At 45.7% G+C, this 20110-nt stretch overlaps 1 long non-coding RNA gene across 1 annotated transcript; it reads right to left on the bottom strand.

Moving 5' to 3' along the window:
• Positions 1-8662: 8662 nt before the first annotated feature.
• LOC144932241 (uncharacterized) lies at positions 8663-14100 on the bottom strand. Its single transcript, XR_013636874.1, has 4 exons — positions 14055-14100; positions 11112-11156; positions 9367-9502; positions 8663-8969 (listed from the first exon to the last, which is right to left on the bottom strand). It is a non-coding gene; the product is annotated as an uncharacterized LOC144932241 (long non-coding RNA).
• Between the last annotated feature and the right edge of the window lie 6010 nt (positions 14101-20110).

Consider the following 20110-nt stretch of genomic DNA (forward strand, 5'->3'; position numbering starts at 1 on the left):
GCTCCCTATTGGTCAACCACGTTATGTATGCCGATGATTTGGTAATAGCTGCTCATTCAGAAGAGGAGTTGGAGACGCTGCTGCTGAGACTGGAGCGTGCCACTAAGAGGTGGGGCCTTACCATCAGCCCCACCAAAACTAAGCACCTGCCTGGGTATTTTGTACCATCGGGCACTCCGCCCCCACAACTCCCAATCGGTGATGGGGCAGTTGTGGAGAGAGTAGAGAGTTTCCCATACCTGGGCAGTGTGCTCATGACCGGCTCCAGTTTATCAGCAGAGGTCTCACTCCGAATCAGTCGAGCGGCAATATCTTTTCATCGGTTGCGTAACGCTGTGTGGAAGCTACCTGGTCTGTCGCTCCGCACGAAGCTTCAGGTCTTCTCGGCCACGGTCATTCCCTCCCTTCTCTATGCTTGCGAAACGTGGACCCCCCTAGTGGAGCATCTTCGCCGGTTGGAAACATTTAGGCTGGCCTGCCTACGATCCATCCTGGGTTTAACCAGGCTGGATTGTGTGAGGAGCTCACAAGTCCTTGAAAGATCTGGGCAAAGTCCCATCAGTGAGCTCCTCCGGCAGGCAAGGCTGCGTTGGCTGGGTCATGTAGCCCGCATGCCCAGCCACCGCATGCCTAAACAGCTTTTGTTCGGCCGGATCGAGGGGGCTAAACGGGCGCGGCACGGGCTAGAGAAGAGATGGAGTGATGTGGTACAGGAGGACGTGGAGCTGAGTGGACTTGCCGATGACTGGTACCAGCGGTGTCAAGATCGGCCTCAGTGGAGGAGGCTCGTGAAGGACGCTACTGGGCAGTTGGAGGCAGTCGCCCTCCAACAACAACGGAGGGCGGAGGAGCGACGCTCACAACAACGAGCGGAGCGCCGGGTGGCTAAAGCACAGCAAGTTGGCACAGTAGGGGGCACAGGTGGTGCATCAGCCAGTCATCTCGGTCATCTCGGTCAGTCGACCCGTGGCACCTGGGTCTGCCCCGTGACCTCCTGCCAGCGGGCGTTCGACACTTCACGTGGCCTCAAGGTGCACATGGCCTGGCACAAGCGTCGTGGTGACGTCACCGCCACTTAGTGGCGAATGGCGGTTGTTGTTGTTGTGTGCGTGCGTGTGTGTATATGTGTGACTGTGTGCGTGTGTGTGTGCGTGTGTGCGTGCGTGTGTGCGTGTCCGGCCCACTCGAGCGGCGTGATGAATGGGCGCTATTGGGCTTCGGATCGTTATTCACGGCGAACTGGAAGCGTAGCAACACAACTTCATTACGTGTGTGTGTGTGCGTGCGTGCATGTGTGTGTACGTGTGTGTGTGTGTGCGTGCGGTGTGTGTGCGCGCGTGTACGTGTATGTGCGTGTGTGCGCGTATGTGCGTGTGTGTGTGTGTGCGTGTGTGCGCGTGTGTGTGTGGTCGATATCCCTGTACCGGTATTAGTATTATTCCTACCAGCCCACCCCGCAGGGTCCTGTTTTTAAAATATGACGTTTCTTTACAGAAAGTGACGGTCAAAAATAAATCTACGGAGCACAGTGCTACATCCGTACGTGACGTTACCGTAAATAGAGCCCCCCCCCGGCATTACTATCACAAGCAAGACATTTTTTACGCAAATTTGCTTTAAATGGGACGTTTCTTTACTGAAAGTTACTAAAATACATAACTCTACGCAGACGTTTCTTTACGTAAATATTACAGCTTCCGTCCTAGGACGGGCAAAAGGCTAGTATATAATAGCACTTTAATACTAAAATAACTAAAAACTCAAAGGCACTGATCCATTTAAACCCAATCTGTGCAACAGCAACCCCTTTCACGTTAGCCTAATCTATCATGTCATCACCTTGACAGTCTTTGCATAAATTCAGTATTTCTTCGTTGTTAAATTTTTTGCGTAATTTTGTATTAGCCGTAAAATAATGTTGCTAACAAAGTGACTGCAGTAAAGACTTTGCATTCATTCAATTATGAGACTAATAATGCCATAATCTCTGTCTCAATACAGTACATATAATTGATAGTAATTTATTGTTATGGTTGACACATTGTACCGAGTCGACACCACGTTTATAAAAACCAAAGCTGCTTTGACTGGGCTGTTTAGGCTGAACGTCCATAGTGGGGGGTAAAACACATGACTTCACTTTCACATGTCAGTGGATGCAGGATAAAGAGTGCACCAATCTCATGAAGATTACCCCATAGCTTCTACTTTCATATAAATCTATCTTATTCCCATAATTAAAATGAGTTGCATTAATCCATAACTACAGATAGCAGTGAAACTAAATAATTCAAGCACATTATCCAACCACAAGCCAAAGAAAAGCTGATGATTGAATAATATCTCCATAAAACATGCTTGGGCTTGGATCGTCCCAACATAAACTTCATGCAAATGTAACGGTGCCCTTAGGCTAAGTTTGTGCTACCATGAGAGACATTTCGGTCCTGTAGCAAGCCTTTGTGTCATTGCATTATGCGCTGAAGGTTCTGGAACTATAGTACGGATCAAGCCAAACATCTGGCAGCAAAATAAGTTGACAAGTTGACATTTTCAGGCGTGGATTGTTTGACCCAATCAGGGAATGGCCCGCAAAATGGACGGGTTAAAATACCCTGCTCATCCATATACTTTTCTGAAGGGTGGTTGAGTGAGAAGGAAGCAAACATTTTCAGTGCAACTGACTCAAATGTGATCACACATAGCAACATCCCCTTGACTGTGAAAACTTGACAGGACCCTCCTGAAAAAGAGTTGAGATTCAGTAAGGCTTTCCTGGGTAAACAAGCAAAATGCTGTAATGACTACTGAATCGTTTTTAAGATGAAGCGTTTCTCTTGGACATAGTCACAGGAGACGAGACATGGGTGCACCATTTCAAAACAGAAATCAAGCGTCTATAAACGGAGTGGCACCATAAATGATCCTCATAAAAAAGGAACCGTCAATTGTAAACGGCATGGTCACTGCGTTCTGGAGACAGGTATTCTGGTTGTTGATTTTTACCAAAGGGTCCCACAATTAATTTTTGAGTTATTTCTAAACACTGAGACATTAAATGAACTCAAACGACCCATACAGAGAGCGAGTCCCCATCAGGGCATGTGTAAGTAATGCAAATTGAATAATAAATTAAGTGCCATTTAATAAAATAACACTTAATTAAAAACGAAATAAAACATTCATTGGAATAAAATCCTGGGGGGGAATTCCGTTTTTTTATATCTAATTTAAAGGATGTTTTGTTCCATTGAAATTCCATGTAATTTATTTCCAATGGATGATGTTTTTGTTACTTCCACCTCTGCTTGACAAAGCAAAAACCACACCCTTGCCTGCGCACGACCATTGCTGCAACCACATCGTTTGGATGGTCTATGTTGCCCCATCCCCCGAGCAGCCCAGACGTTGTACTCTCTTGCTACCACCTCTTTGGCCAAACTGAATGATGCAGTCATTGTATGAGCAGTACTTTTCAGATGACAAGGACGTGAAGGAGGCAGTCGAAAAACGGTGAAGCGATTGCTGACAAGGACTTGTACATGTGTCGGCATACACGCCCTCGTTAAATGACATCAAACGCGTGTTGATATGAGGGAGACTGTGTAACCACGAAAACCATGGGTATTTATCAAGGATGCGTGCATTTTTCATGCAGGTTTCAAAATTTTTTAGGTTAGATTTAATGAGAGATGAAGTTATTTTCGTACCCACTCTCGTATATTTATTTTGTCACCTATCATTACGATCTTTATCAATACTATCACGTTGTCTTGCTGATGTTCAGTTGTGGATGCACCGACACTTTCTTTAATTTTGATAAGAAGAGATGTTGTTGGGCTCTCCATATCAAGTGCATACATTTGTAATGGGTTCCGGAGACACTTGTAGAGGTAACTTCCTTATTACAATACAACACTCCAACAGTCCTGATACTCTGTTACAGCCTAGGTACACAGCCTAGGTACACAGCCTAGATACACTACTCTGGCTACGCTCTGGGTCCTCCGGCTACAATTACCCTAGGGGAGGATAATCTGACCCGACCGAGCCAAGGTGCGGGTCTGGACTCTGGCTTCCTCGGAACTCGCCCTTACAAGGACGTAGAGCCGGGAGTTCCAGAGTCCCACCACTGGCCCTCACAGCGTCCCGGCCCTTACAAGGAGACGCGGGACGAGGGGGTCCAGGGTCCTAAGATGGCTGGTCTTGGGTATTGGGTCTTGAGCTACAACTGGCCCCGATCGTCCAGGGAGCTGCCCTGTTATGCCTCTTCCCCAACGAGGGGTGGGGTTGTGTGTGCCCCCAGATATCCCACAGAGCACACACAGCCCCCCCCCACCCGTTGGTGGCGCCAAGGGCTTATCTGCCTCGGTCCCAGAGCCCCCAGCAGCCCCTCCCCTCTTATGGCACTACATATTTGATGGTTTTAGTATAGCCATAGACTGGACTATAATTTGGTTCTCCTCTGTGGTCAGAAACGTTTACCCTAGACTCCAGTTTGACATTTGAGGCCCACGTATAAATGTCACTAAAATCAGTTTTTTAATTTATGCAACATGGCTTGATTAAGACCTATGCTGTCCCTTCCTGATGATGAGCAGCTGGTGCATGCTTTCATTTCATCTAGGTTGGATTACTGTAACGCCTTGATTACTAGCGTTAGATTATAATATATTCAAAACTCAGTTGCCCGGGTTTTAATCAGATCTAATCGTATGACAATATAGCTATTCTTTCGTCTCTGCACTGGCTCCCTGTAAAGTACAGAAACAACTTCAAGATTATTTTCTCACGTTTTTGGCCTTGAATGGACTGGTTCCTAAATATCTCGCCGATCTGCTCACGTTTTATATACCACTGCGAAAAATATATGCTGATTCTGGTCTACTCATCATTCCAAAGACAAGACTATGTTCTATAGGAGATAGAGCCTTCTGCATCCAGGCCTCACGATTATAAAATCCCCTTTCTCGGTCCACTAGGGATTCTAAGTCTGTTTGACTTTTAAAATCACGCCTCAAAACGCAGCTGTTTGTACATACTGTTGTATATATGCCTTTTCCAAAATTGTACATTAATAGTGATATTGTCTATTTTAATGTAATATATTTCCTTACATATATATGGGTTCAGCGAGTTATAAAAAATATGCAGTGACGCATACCTGCGAACTAGTCCCTCGAGGCAACAAAAGGCAAACAACCCCCACCGCTGCCTCGCCCACACAAAATACATTTGCAGGTTAATTGCTGTGCAAAGTTGTAAAACAGTAATCACTTAGGGGCAATTGAAAGCATCTGTTTTCCACAGATGGCTGGATGGCTGGAGGAAGAGAGAGGTGCCAGACCTTGATGTGATTTAGGAAATTAGTTCAATAAATTAGGACAGACACACACGTACACCTGACACACGGTCACAATCACAGGCCGAGGAGCGAAATCCAAGAAATTCCGGTCCTTTGTGAGAAGACGAGCCGAGGTGGGAGATTTTCGGATATAATGAAGAAGCCAAAGCACGCAAATCAGTAATGCGAGTGGCAAGCTCCGGGGTATGGTCTTCGAAATGAACCATGCGTGACGAGTCTTGCAGAGGAGAGGGGCATTGTGTTGCTGAGTTTTGAGTTCAGCGCTGACAGAGGATCGCTGAAAGTTTTATTCTACATTTACCCTCATGTATTGAGTCGCTTGCAGAGTTGAAGACTTCGTTAAGTTGTATTGTACTAAGCTATAAGAGTTCTGAGAAGCTAAGAGGTGTGCTCATACAATTTATGAGTTTTGGGAGTGAGTGAGGAGCGGCGACAAGCAGCTCACAGCAGGAGCCCTCTTGGAAGAAGGGCGGAGAGCACTAAGAGACGGACAGCGCTGCAGCCCAGCGGACGTGCTGACTCTGAACCCCGAGCTCACACCAGCAAAGTTCGAGTCTACAAGGATCAACAGTGGCGAGTCTTGCAATGGCAAGCTCCGGGGATGGCCCTCGAAATCAACCATGGGTGTCAAGCCTTGCAGAGGAGAGGGGCGATGTGTTGCCGAGTGTAAGTTCGGTGCTGACAGACGAAGTATCGCTGAAGGTTTTATTCTACATTGAGTCCCAGCTCCCTGCAGTAGCTCACATCACGGAGGAGGCACCCAGGGTGCCCGAGCGAAGCAGGTAGCTGCTGACAAGGACCGAGCGTGTCCACCGAGAGAGCGCGGAGCAGTGAGACAACAGCGTTGCAGCCAGTGGACGAGCTGTGAGCGCTATCTGACAACGGGATCATCGCGCACATTGACGCAGACTGAGCCGGACCCATCATCCCTGCCAGCACGGGCACCGCGGACAACGTGAGCATCGTGCCGACTCAACAACCACCCCAGCAGTAGAGAGAGCCTGACGGGGCAGCCAAGATAGAGTGTCGGTGCATGTGAGAGCGCTGTGTGTTCAACACACACATAACGCGCATATCTGGACTAATTAGATTGTTCCAAAAAGTTATCTTTGTGTTTAGAAAAGGGTTGACATCCCAAGGTGGTGCGTTAACTATTAGCTGATCGTGAAACGCATTGTTCTGTCCGTTGAGTTACATGAATACGGTCGTTTAGAAGTAGTTTAGTCATTCATTTTCGTTAATTGCATAACCTTACCAATGCATTCATTGATAACATACTAAACAGTTATAAGCATCTATGTTACGAATCTACACACTCACAGGAATACAATTGTGTTGAGATTTTTTAAATCACAGAATCTTGCCCGCAATTTATCACAGATGTCCCATCTGTTAGCCAAACATGCACACGCGCGCGCACACTTGCTTCAGGACATTTCATTCATTGCATAATCTTGAATTAATTGATATCTACTTTTGCCATTGGGCACATGTTTCTTTAGCACGTTCGTATGAATATTGTCATATTATTTTTTAAGCACTTTTTCTATCGCCGTGTATGGTCGCGCTACTCTGAGAAGCTAGCCTATTGTTCTGTTGCTCAGTTTTCACAACGTAACCATACAGGAGGACTGTGGTGGCAATTCCGAGTTTTTAGATATTAAAGTTGCTTAACACAGAGTCTGAGTGGTTCCTTCCTAAGTTCATGGAAAATAATTTTAATTATAAGAAGTGTATCCTGCGGTGAGATCTGGATTCTGAGACCTGACAGAATTTCGTAAATTAGCATAATTGCATGAAATTAAATATTTCTCATTTTGGTAATGTTTTTTTTTTTATCAAAACACAATGCTTTCACGGTAAAAATTTTTTAAAAACTATTTTGTCCGATTGGATTATTTTGTAATTATTATTAGCTTTTATCGTAGTTTGTTCTTCATGTTATTGCCATTTAGAGTGCAGTTGTCATTGCTCTTATTATACATTTTCCATTTTGCTTAGATTTGATCTATCCTTGTGAGTGTCGTTTAAATTTGTATGTACACTACTTTGAGATACTTGGATACGAAATTCGCTTTCTAAAATAGAGGTTATTAACACATTCCTGCGGAGGGAGTTGGTAGGAACGTTGGGTTGCTCGGTCAATGGCCAGGGTCAACAGCGGCGTGGTGTATTCCGCAAATATGGCCGACTGAGGGCGGGCACAAGCCGGCGTGAGTAGGTTAAACGTTGAGTTTTATAAGGCCACCACGGGGTGACCAGCCCCTCCCCAGCCCCACCCCTCCCACCCCCCACACAGCCCCACCCAGCCCCTCCCCACCCAGCCCCTCTCCACCCAGCTCCACCCCTCCCATTTTTGGATGCACAACGGACGGACGGACACAATAATCCCCTGTGGGCTGGTGTAACCAGGAGGTTCCTACCCGTATTATAATCAATGCCATGCAACCAGTCAGTGCTGGCATCAGCGCCCTCGCTCCTTCAGTGGACAGTGCCCACCAATCATTCTGTCCATTTCACACATACCACGCCCAGCCGTCTTTATATTCCGAGTGGCGATGTTTACATACCACACCAGGTACTCAAATGAGATTGGCCGTGAGCGGAAATCGAAATCAGGGCACTGTTTTCGTAGTGCAGCACATTAACCGCTGCACTACCGTTCCCGCTTCAAATATACACACAAGATAAATCAAATGATCCGATTTCGTTTATGCAAGGCAGCGTTTATTTCTCCGTAACCATTGCACGTGGGAAAACCCATCGATCAGAAAATCGAGCTGTATTTGCACAGAACCGTATTTGCATATTATACACCTCGGCACTGAAATGCAGCCCCACATTTTTCATAAAGCGCATGAGCAAAACGAGCATACACTTTGCATGCACTAGGATCCTTATAGGAGCAGTCGTGATTGATTCCAGGTGTGCGAGTACCACAGTGAGCGAATGCATGAGGTGTATATTCCATACTTGATTGATGTATTATGCCATATAGGATCCTGTGTCATCATGCAATTTACGATATTAGTGGCAGTATATCCAGCAGCAGTATATCTGAAATATTATTTGAAAAGCATTTATAGTAAAAGCACAGTACATTTAAACCGATACTTTGTGGTGGAGCTAATGATCAAGTGTCAGACAATAGTAATAACTGTGTTTAGTATCAGTAGTTTGATTAGTAAGCATGTAACAATTACCCTCCTGTGTGATTCGGCAAATTGTCACCATTTCGGGTCTCTATTCAAGAATAAAAAACAAATTGGGACTAATTTGTAACGCCTTTCGTCTCGTTTGTATGATCTGATTTGCATGATTAGCTGAGAGGTAATGTTTGCATATAACGTGCAATAACATTTAACTAATAGATTTTTGCATGTACAATTCGAGGCATGAATTGAATGGGTAAGAATTATTTGAATGAAACAGTTAATCATTATATGCTTAATACTTAGTGGTAGGGGTGGTACTGGTCGTGACGACTAATCAGGCAGTAGTATTCGTAGCCTAAACCTAAGAGCAACCCTTGAACCCTGCCAGCACGCCCTTGGAGTTCACTTGTGGTGCTTCTCGTAGTCCGCCTTGTAGAAATTCACGAACTCTGGTAAGCGAAAGAAATTCCATTTTAAACAGGTTGATCAGAGATAGTGTTGCACCCCAGGGTTGGACTGTGCATAGGTCGGTCATAATTCATGACGAAGACAGACACTCAAAAAGTCAAGGGAAATACATTAAAGCCAAAGTTCTAGTTATAGACAAACTTAAAAACCAGGCCTGTATCATGAAAACAGGACACCATTCCTCGAAAGAACATGGGTGGAGATGCTGCATTGTGAAAATTCTGGGGATTGGGGGGGGACAAACATTATAAAACGACCCCTGCCGAAGGTCATATATACTACAATGTGCAAAGCAATCCTGAGTTTTTATATGGACCCCTTTAAACAATGTCACACTACAGGGTTGCTCCTGTGCCACATTCTTCCGTTGCCACCCACCTTTGAAGGTGATCTTGCCGTCTTTGTCTGCGTCCATGGGGTCCATGTCAGCGTTCACGTTGGCAGCGTCATATTGCATGCCACTCTTTTTCAGGAAGGCCACGTACTCGGCCTGAGTGATGGTGCCACTTTTGTCCTGTGTGCGCAGCACAGGGAGAAAGCATTGCCTTGCTAATTAATTGCAGCATTGTTGTGCTTGTACGCTGGTTCAATTAAGGGGAAGATGGCCAGTGGTCAGGAATAATGAGGGAGCAGCAGACAAAAAGTGGAACACGCCTCAGAAAATGTCTACCTTGGAGATGGCGCGAAACAATAAGATCATGTGCAGGTGATTTCGATGTGTTTTTTTATTGTACCGTGCGTCTGACATTTCGCTCCATGTGCTAGGAGCTTCTTCAGGAACTGAGGAGGAAGGGAGCTGCTTAATTGAGTTGCTGAAGAAGCTCATGGAAGTCATGTTGAAATAAAATGCGGTACAACCTGAAAACACATTGGAGAGCTGTATGGCACAACTGCAACGATCTAAGTGATAGGTGTAATGTTGCATTGCAGATCCATGATCTGATCACCTGATTCACGATCTGGACTCGAAATATTGGCCATTACGGAAACCTGGATATACGAGGACTCATCAGATGTGAGGCTGCACCTAACGGATAAGCTATTGTACATCAGCACCTGCATGGGAAGCCTGCCAATGGCAGTCTGCATAGTGGAGGGATCGTACTGATTCACAGTGAAGATATCGGTGTGAAAGTCCTTAGCGACTGATCAACAATCAGTTAATTTGAGCTGCTGCTTGTGAAAAAAACGAACAGCTTTCGGGGGCTTATAATTGCTGGCATCTATTGATTGCCGTCTTCATCGTTCTTGGACATTTCTTCTAAGCTTTCCGGTCTGCTAGACTGTGGGTCACGTGGTTCTCTCTACAATACCTGTGGTGACCTGAACTGCCTCGGACTGACCAGTTGTTGTGGTAAAATCAACAGTGATCTCGCCGGGATTATCGACGGCCACATTTTAACCAACCATATTAGCGGCGAGATATGTTGCTCGGCAGCAGAGGGCACTACAACAGAATTCACTTTTGTACATCACTTCCATCCTCACACGTCTGTGCTCCCAGCCTTCAGTAACCCACTGACCAGAAACCGCGAGAAACCGCGTGTCGTGGAGCGGACCTCATCCAGCAGTGGATTGACCAAAGAGCTTGTACATGTACCAATCATGAGTGGAATTTGCCAATCATACCCTGCTGGAGACATCTTGAGACAAAATTCTACTTTGTGCGTAAATAATGAGTCTCATGGTTATCATTCATCTCAGCTGTCACTGGCGCTGAAGTGAGTGCTGGCACTGACCAGGGGCACAAGTCCCACCAGTACCTAAAGGGTCCCTCAGGCTTGTGAGAGCCACTACCTAGCGATACACACCAGGAAGCATGCCCTTGCCGTGTGGAAATCGCATCTCATAGAGGGTCCATCTTATCTCTCAGGTAAACACGTTCGAAATGAACTCAGGGACCAATCTCGCTCTGTCCAGGTGCCATGGCTTGGGCACGAGAAGAGTAAGTAGCCTCAATCTTTAATTATCACTTAACAGTGGAGGTAATCACAGCACTTAAAGGTCCACAGGAAACCGCACTGCTGTAGGTTGTTTTGTCTTGACATTAACGAGTGTTGATTTTTTGGTACTGTACTTATACTTTTCATTGGAATCCTTCTGGTGGCACTGCTTGAACTCACCAGATCAATGTTGTCGAAAACAGGTCGCATCTTCTTTTCCCAGTCCTGTTTTGCAAAAGAAAACACAAACAATACTCTTAGGAGCTTAACACAATTGTGGTTGTATTGCGCTGCAACACTGCATCTTTGGTCTTTCGGTAAAATAAGCCTTGAAGATTATTCATGCGGAGTGACTACCGCTGGTGTGTTTATTTGATTACCCACTAGCTTAACTACCCGGCTTCGCCCGGGTCTTGCATTATGGTATTTGATTAATTCACGGCCTACGCGGAGGGTGGGGGGGGGATACGTGACGTCAGCAGGCACACTGCGTGACGCTGCCGCATGCGGGTGACATCACAGATGTGACGTCACCGCCACACTTGCCATGCAACATATATCCATTCTTGATTTGAAGCTTTCATGACTGCAGGAATCCATACTCTTTGGTTTTTCGGTAAAGTCACGTAGGTATAAAATAAAATAAATCACGACGTTTCAGGCGCAACACAAGCGTCCGTCATCAGGTGGGAAAGCATGGTCTGCTGCTGAAGCAGACTGTTTTAAAGGGTTTGAAATGGGTGTAGCCCAAGGGTCATAAAGAAGTGGCTGGGGCTAGTGATGTTAATGTGAGAAATTAGCATGTAACTGTAAGATAGGAGGAGAGCGGCCTCCTGGACGAGGACACGGAAGTGGCTATGTTAATGTGAGAGATTAGCATGATGTTAATGTGAGAAATTAGCATTTAATTGTAGAAAAGGAGGAGAGCGGCCTCCTCGACGAGGGCACGGAAGTGACTATGTTAATGTGAGAGATTAGCATGAAATAACAGCTGATATAGGCAGGTAGGATGGAAACATCACAGTCAGTTAAGACTTTACCTGGTTAATAACGTCCTTCCAATGATTGCTCAGTTTGTACCCATCCTCTCGGTTGAAGTTGTGTTTGTGTTTATATATCTGGATGGCCTCATGAACAAATCTCTGAAGGTAGCTGGTAGGTTTGCAGAGTACCTCCGTCTTGGAAAAATATATTTCGTGTGAGCCCACAGCATTAAAACAATGATCGGCAACGGCAGAGGTATTGGTCCTACAGTGTTTCAGATCTGCCTTGTGTTCACGAACGCGGTCCGAGACATGTAATTTCGTTTCCCCAATGTAACTGCTGCCACAACCACAACTCAGTTTGTAGACACCAGGGTACTGCATGTCAGGAATCACATCATTTACAGATGGGATTAAATCACGGATTTTGTGTACTGTGTTGAAACGAACCTGGATCCTGTGTTTGTTTAAGATTTTGGAAATCTTTTTGGTAACGCCTGCTATGCATGGCAAAGTGATGTTTTAGTTGGATCCTCAGAAGTTGTCTCCCCATGGCTGGGGAGACAAGCTTTGCGGATTGTACGGTGAGAATATCCGTTCATCCTGAGGGCTTGTTGTACGTGCTCCAACTCACTAGCTAGGTAGTGCTGGTCGGAGATGCAACGGGCCTTATGGTGTAGTGTTTTGACGAGGGAATTCTTCTGGGCTGGATGGTGGTGGGAGTCAGGCTTTAAATAGGCATCCGTGCGGGTGGCTTTCCTGTAGAACGAATGTCCCAACGAACCATCAGGTCTCTTCTCGATCAAAACATCCAGGAATGGTAGCTTGCCATCTTTAATTACATGGAGAGTTGTATTTACAGTGAAATTTGCTCCTGTGTTATTTCGGCAGTGTTCTCTGTCAATATTATCAAACAACCCAGTTTTGTTTGTTTAATCGAGGGCACGAACATTATTGTAAAAATCTGACCTCAACTGAAATGTACCATTATATTACTGTTAAAGAAAGTACACTACTGAAACGGCCAAAATTGATCAAAGGGTTGCCCAAAACTCGGATAAACCGGAGCTAAAAAACTTTGCAAACTTGCAAAACACATTTTGCCCTAACAGCTACCCATCACCGTGCATACAGCTAATTAAATACTTCCAAAGACAAACGCGTTGAAGCATATGCATTAGGATGTTTTTTCTAACTTAAGAGAAAAAACCAGGCATAGGCAGATTTAGTTGAAATGGCTTATTTCAACAACCGGTTTTCTTTGGCTTGCTATAATGTATGTGCTATGAAGAAGGGTAATTTGCACATACAGTGGCCTATGCTATATATTTCAGTTTATAGCCGTATTATTGACTAAGGTAGTATTTGTGCTGATGCACCACGGCCGAAGCATTGTCAGCAAGTTATTTTTCACGTAATGTAATACCTCGATATACGAAGTAGATGCGTACCTGGAGCTTCGTTTATTTAAACTTTGTATATCGATTACCTTATAACGCGCGATAACCAAGCTGTGGCACATGAAGCCTGCAGCAGTAAATTATCGAACGTAATAGCCAGAAGATGGGAATCGCACACATAGACGATCTGATTGAAACATTTTATTATTTTGTCCTCGAAGGGCTATAAATCACAATTTCCGTATGACGATAGTTGATTCTATGCTCATAAAACTAAATAAATTGAAAATCTAAACTACATTTTAAAAAATGTGGGCCAACCAAAAACTATTACAGCCTGAATGTAAAATTGTTTTGCTCATAGAGCTGGTTCGGTCTAAAGTTCTACGTTATTTAAGTCACGTTTCAAACAATTAAAAAGAATACGAAGCACATCAGAGAAACGAGTAGGTCGTATACTCGTTGTGACTGGCACTATAGCCCAGAGAAAGAAGGTACGCCATATTACAGCTTACAAGTGCATACATGTGTGTGTGTGTGATTCTAGTACTTTAACAGCCATCATAGAGGCAGCCGATCGGCCACTTTGTCCCAGACAAGTATCTCCCCACTCCGGCTTCCACTAAAATTGGTTCCGGCAAATTGTATAATTATCCACACGTCGTTGTGTGTGCATTTCAGTACTGTTTGTGCATTGTGCATGCGTGTCATAATGTGTGTAATTGTGTGTGTGTTATTACCATGACGAGAAGCGTTGATCGGTGAGCACTGGTGGATTCTCGAGCTGTTGATGTCAGGAACATTGATCAACGTGCCCCTTTTATTTGCAAGAAAACAGACAGGGTGGGGCTCTCCAGGTACGCATCGATGGAGAGGGGCAGCAATGGGGCGGTCGTGGGGTAGCGCAGTGGTTAGCGCGCTGCGCTCCGAACCCGGTAACCCGAGTTCGATTCCTGTTCACAGTCAACACCAGTGACGATTATCTGAACCAGTCCTGGGCCTCCTCAAGGTCGACCCAGCATCAAATGAGTACCTGGTGCTATGTGTAAACATCGTTAGTCTGGAAATAAAGGCGTGGTGCTGGCCACCCACTCCCTCGTGTGCTGTGCCGGCCTTCATAGGTGTTCGATAACAGAATTTGCCCAACAGTCTGTTAAGTCTCAACGGGGGATATTTGTCTTTGGAAGATGGTCAACTATGCTGATGTGGTTTTTGCTACTCGCGCTGAAGAGTTGGAGATTCAACTACTGAACCTGGAGCATGCCATTAACGAACACCTCTATGGGCATTTTGTGTCATCAAATACTCTCCACCCTCAACTCCAAACGAGTGATCGGGCAGTTGTGGAGAGAATGAAGATGTTTCCTACCTGGGGACTCGGCTTATGGCCAGCTCTGGTTTGGCAGCAGAGGTCTCTGAATCAGTCGAGCAGCATTTAATGTAATCAATTGTGTAACGCTGTATTGAAGTTACCTGGTACATTTCTGTATATGAAGCTCTATGTCTTCTTGGCTCTATGTCTTCTGTGCTGGTTGAAATATTCAGGCTAGCCTGCCCACGAACCATTCTGGGTTTAAACAGACTGGATTGTTTGAGAAGCTCATAGATCCTTTAAAGACATGGGCACAGTTGGTTAATTTAGCCCGTATGCCAAGGAGCTTCTGTTTGCCCGGGGTGCAGAGGAGTGGTGGTGACAGCAGTGAGTGGAATGTCAGGTGGCTAAAACGCAGCTAGGTGGTGCATCTGCCAGTTATCTTATTCAGTGAATCCATAACACATGGTTTTGTCCCATGACCTCTTGTGGCGAGCCTTCCTCATTTCACGTGGCCTCAGGGTGTATCTCGCCTAGCACAAGCACCATGGTGATGCCACCACTACTTCGTGGTGAATGATGAATGTTGTTGGGAGCGGTTGCTCCGTGGTTAGCACGCTGCAATATGAACCCAGTATGTTGAGTTTGATTCCTGGCCATGGCTAATATAAGTGCCCAAATTATGTCTGGAGCGGTACTGGGCCTCCCCTAGGTTGACTGAGTCTTTAACGAGTACCTGGTATGGTACGTAAGTGTATTGTAGCACTCAGAGACGCTGTCTTACTTAAATTATATATATATTTATTATACAATACAGTCTACCCGATTTGATGACAGGTTATCAGATGGACACAGGTTGACTAATTTACAACTGAGTGACTATGTAGCTGAAACACGATGCTCACTACATACCTGGCTGACTATATAGGAGCCGTCATATTGCGTCGTTCACGCAGATTGCATCTTACAATCAATGAGGATCCACAGACAAGCTGGTAGGCAGATGGCACCAACAATCACCAAAGCTTTGCGATTCTGTATATATTAAGGTGTCATTGGCCAATTAACAATTGTCTGCATATAGGAGGAAACTGGAGCACCTGGAGAAAACTGACGCATGCAAGGGGGCAACACTGTATCCCATACCGATGATATTAGTCTGTATTTTGGTCTACCGCATTTCTCCTGGCTGCCAGGGTATGGCCCTCGATGTTCATGGGAAGGGAGTGTCACGACATATAATCCAGTATTTAATATATAATCCACATTTACACGCATATTTTTTTCCGTCATGTCCGTGGAATTGTCACATCTGCACTGTGCAACATCGAATATACAGTAGACTCTCGATTATCCGTCAAGGTTTGGTGTACTGGGTATGGCACTGGGGAGGATTGAGTCATACCTACATGGCCAATCACAGTTCTTCAGCTCGGCAATGAACTGTCATCGCCAATGCCGTGCCTAGTTGGCGTACCAGGTGGGATCCGTCCTCGGGCCCTTCCTATTTTCAACAGACGTCTCTCCGATCGCCAATGTCATCTCATCACATGACATCAAGTTCCATCAATATGCTGACGATACACATTTGTACACCGCAGTGAAGTAAAATTTAAATATCTCCTTGCTGGCACTCGGGCACAGGTGAAAACAATGGTGGGAAGATCAGGTATGACGGTCGCAGACTCCAGAATTCCGTTTTCTAATTATCTAAAGATATACTCGACCAGAATATTTTGATATGGCCTATAATGTGAGCACTGTGCTATGATTTGTGTACGGGTCCTCCATTGGAGCACATTGAGGAATGCCATGGCGTATACCAGGGGTCGGCAACCTACGGCTCCGGAGCCGCATGCGGCTCTTTACGGGCTGCTTCTTGACGATATGTACGTATGTACATAGATGCATTGCGGCTCTTGAAATACTGAATTTTGTACCGAATTGGAATGAAATGGCTCTTCTTGTTATTTTGGTTGCCGACCCCTGGCGTATACATTTCTCGTTGATTGTAATTGATGGGAAATCGCGCAGGTAACACTGCTCCTGAAAAAACAGGGCAGTGCTAATTCCAGCCCATATGCAGCCGACGCACGTTTTTTTTCCTCCCATACCTCCGATTAGCACGGTTGGCCACGTACGGTGCAAAAGAAGTCCAACATACAGAATGCGTCTTTTGATCACCACATCCGGTTGTCAGACGAATACATTATACGGTCGCACTCATTACATACAGAGTGCTTGCAACAAATGAACCACAACACCTTTCTAATCTCGTCAAGGAAGAGAAAATCATTATGCAAACTCACACAGCTGCTTTTGGCTAACCATCGAACAAAGATGGTCACTGCATCGCGCACTTTCAAATGCGCTTCTGCGGCCATCTGGAAGGCCCTTCCAAAATTAGGACGCCACTGGAGTTATGCACTTTCAAATCTAGATTGAAAACCGCTATTTTTGTTTAGTTTGTTGTCTTTCCCCAGCACCTCCGATAAGCACAGTTGGCTATGTATGGTGTGAAATAAGTTATTCATACATATAAAAGCAACAATATCAAACATTTATTCAGCCCTTACAAGTTAAACATTAATCAAATTATATGCTGCCTGCAAAAAGCCACAGAGTAGCTGACGTTTATTTTCTATCTCCAATAAAACAAGCTTGGGCTTGAAGTGCTCACACTATAATTATGAGCAAGCATCACATCATCATATTATTCCCGGGGAGTATGAATTAACTGCATATTTTATTAACTGTATTCTGTCCCTACATTATAGACTGCCAGTACACTCACCACATTTAATAACCAAGCTGCAGGCTACATTATAGACTGCCAGTACACTCCCTCATTAAAAACCAGGCTACAGTCTACATTAATGGTTATTTGTTTTTTATTCTTTTTCTTTTCTTATTATTTTTTATTCACTTTATATGTATTTTTCTATCTACGTGAAAGAACCAAAGATTACTCTTTTAGAGTCACTATAGCTTCTACTACAGACAGAACACACTGCTATATAGAGTTAGCATAGCTACTACTACATCCAGTATACACTGCTATAGAGTTAGTATAGCTACAGCTACAGCCAGTACACACTGCTATAGAGTTAGTATAGCTACTACTTCAGCCAGTACACACTGATATAGAGTTAGTATAGCTACTACTAGAGCCAGTACACACTGCTATAGAGTTAGTATAGCTACTACTACAACGAGTACACACTGCTATAGTTAAAATAGCTACTGCTACAGCCAGTACACACTGCTGAAGAGTTAGTATAGCTACTACTACAGCCAGTATACACTGCTATAGAGTTAGTATAGCTACTGCTACAGCCAGTACACACTGCTATAGAGTTAGTATAGCTACTACTACAGCCAGTACACACTACTGTTGTGATAGTAGATACTACTACAGCCAGTACATACTACTGTCGTGATAGCAGATACTACTACAGCCAGAACATACTACTGTCGTGATAGCAGATACTTCTACAAACAGAACATACTACTGTAGTAATAGGAGCTACTACTACAACCAGTACATACTACTGTAGTGATAGTAGCTACTACTACTGCCAGTGCATACTATTGTAGTGATAGTAGCTACTACTACAGCCAGTACAAAGTACTGTAGTGATAGCAGATGCTACTATGGCCAGTACATACTACGGCCGCCATCTCCTCTTGCTCTGGCCGGCTCGGCTCCATGGGGTGCATCTCCGGGGCCCTGGTCTCCGGGAACGCTGTGGGAACCTCCTCCATGCTGTCGTCGTCGGAATGCACAACAGGTGGGTTATTCCGTCTCGCGCCAAGCCGGTCGACGAAGGCTGGAGACACTTCTGACACCAGTTATTGAGGTGCAAATGACGATGCGGAGACACGCCTTCAAGTAAAGGCTTGCGCTGGTTTATTAATAGGGGTTGATAATAACTTCCACCAGGGGTAGGTGCCCTACACTGGGTCCTTCACGTGGACCCTCGGCTCTGTCTGTCCCTAGCTCGGCTAGCTCTTGGGCTCTCTCTCCCTCGAGTCGGATCGGGGGATCAGCCAACACCGACCGACCGGGGAAAGTAGCACCTTCCACAACTTCAGCCGGCATCTCTCCAAACTCCCTGAGCTCTATCGCTGGCTGTCTCTTTAACCTCTCTCCATCCCAGGCTCCCACAACGACCCCGCTTTAGTCACAGGGTCCCCTTTAAGTACCACGAGGAGACATGACGTAATCGCACCGCCCAGTGCTCATGATGTCACGTCCCCATATTACTCCTCTACGTCGACATGTGCGTGTGCGTCCATATATGTGTGTGCGTTGTGTGTGTGAGTCCATGTGTGTGTGTGTGCGTTGATGTGTGTGTGAGTCAATGTGTGTGTGTGACAGTCGCTGTGTTTGTGTGTGTAAGTCCATGTGTGTGTGTGTGAGTCGATGTGTGTGTGTAAGTCAATCTGTGTGTGTGTGAGTGGATGTGTGTATGTGAGTCGATGTGTGGGTGTGAGTCGATGTGTGTGTGTCAGTCGCTATGTGTGTGCGTGTGTAAGTCGATGTGTGTGTGTCTATGTATGTGTGTGTAAATCGATGTGCGTGTGTGTGTAAGTCAATGTGTGGGTGTGTTAGTCCATGTGTGTGAGTCGATGTGTGTGTGTGATTTCATGTGTGTGTGTGTGTAGGTCGATGTGTGTGTGTCATTCGATGTGTGTGTGTGTGAGTCCATGTGTGTGTGTCCGGCAAAACAACCCCCTACCTCCTTGTGGTGCTGGACGGGCAACGCTATCGTGGGCAGTGCTGTGGGGGGAGGGCCAATTCCGATTGGCCTTTCCCTCATGGCATTTGTAACCACCACAGCGGCTAAATGGGGACTCTGGATGGGTGCGAGGGGCTGATAACCCCTCCACCTTTAATTAATTGCCACTAATCCACGACCACAAAATTTAATAAATAAGCTTGTGCCGGAGGCCCCGGGTGGACAGGCGTCTATGACGTCTACTGGCCAAACCCCATTTGGCGGAGCCAGGAGGTTTAATCTTTACCCTCAGGGTTCCTCCAGAAACAACTAAAAACCATTACGTGTGGCCACGTGGAATGTTCGAACGCTCACTGCGGAGGAGAGTCTGCCACTCCTCTTTCGAGAGCTGGACCGGTACCGCCTGGATCTCTGTGATATTCAGGAGGTCCGGTGGACCAGCTCTGGCTCCTGCCACCATGAGGAGTGGACAGTCCTCTACTCGGGGCTGGAGACTGCCAAACAACAGGGTGCGGCTCTTCTACTAAATAAAAGAATGAAGGGGGTGTGGGAGCGTGGCGGTGAGGTGTGGGAAGCTGTAAGCCCCAGGCTACTTTGGGCTCGCCTTCCCATCAACCAGAGGCGAGGAGTGGTGGTCGTGGTAACTTATGCCCCCACTGAAGACGAACATCCGTGGAGAGATGCAGGCAAGGCCAATGAGTCAGATGCCTTCTATGACCTCTTGTCTCAGGTGCTAGCTAAA

This window comes from Lampetra fluviatilis, chromosome 5 (genome assembly GCF_964198595.1).
Source record: "Lampetra fluviatilis chromosome 5, kcLamFluv1.1, whole genome shotgun sequence".
Taxonomy (NCBI): Eukaryota; Metazoa; Chordata; class Hyperoartia; order Petromyzontiformes; family Petromyzontidae; genus Lampetra; species Lampetra fluviatilis.